The sequence below is a fragment of the Hirundo rustica genome, chromosome 5, assembly GCF_015227805.2.
Source record: "Hirundo rustica isolate bHirRus1 chromosome 5, bHirRus1.pri.v3, whole genome shotgun sequence".
Classification (NCBI taxonomy): domain Eukaryota; kingdom Metazoa; phylum Chordata; class Aves; order Passeriformes; family Hirundinidae; genus Hirundo; species Hirundo rustica.
The window spans coordinates 17,883,816-17,887,395 of record NC_053454.1 but is presented as its reverse complement, the minus strand read 5'-3'; positions in this window follow the sequence as shown (position 1 = coordinate 17,887,395).

Genomic DNA, 3,580 nt, shown 5'->3' with positions numbered 1-3,580 from the left:
TTGGCTTCTGGCTTCTGATTCTATACAGCATCTATTGCAGCAGCAAATAGCTTAGTGGATGGAGAGGCTTGGGATATAGTAAAGACATTTTTAAGTGGAAGATGAGGAAAGTATCTAGAAAGTTTATAAAAACAGAAATAGCCTGAAATGCTTGCTGTGCAGCTGAGGAGGTGTTGAGTCTCCAGGAGGACCAGAATATGCATAATAAAGCCTTGACCTGCACAGTACAAGCACCAGAGAATACTGTCAAAATGTAACCCTCATTTCATCACAGTTGGAGCCTACTCTATAATACTATGCATTTCCAGTACTCTGTTCTCCCCTCACTCCATTGGGTAATTTTGGACATGGTTTTGTTTAGACTCTGCTGTACTAGTGCACCAGAAAGAGGATGGGGAGGGAGGAGGAATGCCTACCAGTGAACTGCCATCCCCACTGATGCAGAACCTCCTATGCGAGAAGTCAACTGGAGCATGCAACGGCAGCAGGTGCAAGTGCACATGGCACTAGCTTTTTTTTTTTTTGTTAAAGGGTTTATAATCAGTAAATGGATTTGAATATAATTGTTTTTAATAATGTTTTAACTGGTGCCATTAAAACTCATACTCATATCCCACACAGATGGCACAAACTGTCACGCTCCGGTTTTCTCTGGTTTTGTTTCTAAAAATTTCAGCTGAATGTTAAATCTGTGTCTAAATCTGCTAAAGCACTTCAAGTTTTTGAAAAGATGCACAACATGTTGACCTCCCACTGCATGTTTTCATTGTGCCCCACAGAGTTTGTTTTCCATCTCTGGAGGCGTGCATAGGAATTTCAGCCTCACTGATCCAAGGCCTCTTGAAGGGAGATATTTCTCAGTGACTGTGTCACTGAAAAAGTGGAGGTCTTTGTGGGCTCTTCACAATGCCTTGTGCTGGCTTCACCCAGTAACTTCTGGATCCACATGCTCATTTACAAGTAAAGAGCTTTCCATCTCTTTTTGCACTGAGATGGGCACTATAAATGCTTCTTTATTGCTTCTACATCCTTATCAGTAGTTATGGCGAGTGAAACACTGCTGCTGCCTCAAGCAAGGCTGTAAGGCATATGTGGAATTGCTGCTGTGGTGGAGCAGGACTGAGGGTGTTTGAGCTCGGGTGATGGCACACCTCAGGCACACCTGAAATGCCAGTGCTCTGCCAAGTGAGGCAGGGCCTGCGGTGGCCCTCCTGCAGGTGTCAGCTAGGCAGAAATGAAGTACACAGCTGACCTTGGCTTGTCCAGTCTGCTGATCTGGAAGGGAGTGGTGTTTCCTCTTTCCTAGGTGTTATAAATAAAATCGACCAGATTCGATGTATCAAAAATTTAGAATTTTATTGTGAGACAAAATATCAGTCTCAGAAAGCCACAATTAAAAGGACAGCGCCGAGCCCGGGATCGCTGCTGGGTGAACACGGATATCAGCTTCTGCCAGCCTGGTATCTCCCCAAGTTCACAATTTTGGTCTCCAGCCACCCTTTTTTATACACTAGATCGCGGAGTGAAGTCCGAGATTCTGACGTTATCCTCTCCGAGGCGTCTTCATTAATCATGCAAGTCCCGGTATCGGGAGTCTGAATGGACCGGTAGGGTGGAACAATGCAGCTGATGGCCGAGCCCGGGTGTGTCGTGGATATGTTAATTTCGACGGAGACGAGTAGAGATATCCATCTGAAGTGATTATCTTGGTCTCCGGACTTGTATCTCCGTTTTCCGTTGTCCTTTGTATCTTTTCAGGGATTCCCGGCAGTGATAGTTTCAAGGCCCCCTCTCTGGTAATTCCAATCATACTTTCCTCGTGTCCCTCCCGTGCTTCCCAAGCTGAGGAAATTTTTCCATTTTGGTTTCTACATTTTACCTTTACCTATGTTAGTTTGAGCACATCTTTAACACTCATATTTATACAGTTAACATTTACCCTTTATAATTTAATAACACGAATTAGCTTTAGCACATATATCACACTAGATGTGATGGCTCTGCCGTGGGCTCAGAAAGAAGTGGCAGTAACAATGTATTTTTGTCATGGAAGGCAGTAACAGTGACTCGGGACTCCTGGGGAACCACTTAGCAGAGCTAAAATATGCTTTCATTTAGTTGCTACACTACTGCATTTCTAAGTCTCCCTGTTTGCTGTGGTTTTGCATAAACCCCTCTCCCTGTATTTGCATGCCCTAATTTTCCTCTAACTTGCAGATTTTGTAGATTTTTACATCCATGCAAGTGGTGGTAAAACTCAGCTCTTTTGTTTCGAGGGCATTTAGCATATATGCTGCGTTTACTTGGCATAAGCATAGAAGGCCATAGTAGGAGCAAGGCAGTGGGGAATCAAGCCAGTTGTTTACATCTTCCTCCAAAGGACTGGTAGGTCAAACATCCTTCTCCTGTCCACAATTCTCTGCCATTAACAGCTGTTAGCGAGTGTTAGCGCATCATATTTTTTCCCCTCGAGGCTGAGCACATTATCTCTACAACACTCCAGCACCTTGCTGGGAACATGCCACAGCTCTGTTTTCAAAGTGTTTTGTTAATGCTAGTGACCTTGGTGGTGTGACCACAACACCTGCTTTACCTGATAAGATCATTAATTTTTTTCTCTTCAGCCTTTGTGTTGAGCATAAGCAAATCTTCATTTGTACCTGGAAAACATTGCCTGAACATCAGCTTACCGGAGCACTGACCTATATCTCCCGGTATTTTTTAATGTGTTAAATAGACAATTAGAAGAAATCACTTCAATAAAGGTAGAGTGAACACAAGCCTCTCCTTAGCTGCAATCGAGCAAGATGGCATTGGAATCAATCACAGGGCTTCTCAGCTGTCACTCTGCTGCAGCAACAGCTGTCTGTCAGTCAAGGTGACAGCAGAGAGCTGATCTATTCTCTTCTCTGAGCTATAGAGATAAGCTGCACATGCACAATGAATGTGTTCTCAAAATAAACACATTGGGAAGAGCAGAAGGGTTATTTTAAATGATAAATCTTCTCACTCTTCTAACAGTTCCTTCTTCCTGATGGATTGAGAAGTGACTTAACAGCAGATCCCAGAGGGTCATAATCACTGGCACAGGCTCTGGTTGGAGGCCTGTCACAAGTGGTGTCCCTCAAGGTTCAATACTGGGCCCAGTACTGTTTAATTTATTTGTCAGTGACTTGGATGAAGGTCCAGATGCCTCCTCAGCAAATTCATGGATGACACAAAGCTGGGAGAAGCTTTGGGCTGATGCTGAGTGCAGCTTTGGGCCCAGCTGAGTGCTGTGGAGCCCTTCAGAAGGACCTGACAGGCTGGAGAGATGGGCAGAAAGGAACCATCTGAAATTCAACAAAGACAGATGCAGGATCCTGCACCTGGGGAAGAATAACCCCAGGGACCAGCACAGGCTGGGGGCCAAACTGCTGGAAAGCCCAGCTCTGTGAAGAAGGACCTGATGGACACCAAATGTCCATGAGCCAGCAGTGCCCTTGTGGCCAAGAGGGTCAATGGTACCCTGGGGTGCATTAGGAAAAGCATTTACAAGAGCATTCACAGCAGGTTGAAGGTGATCCTGCCCCTCTACTCA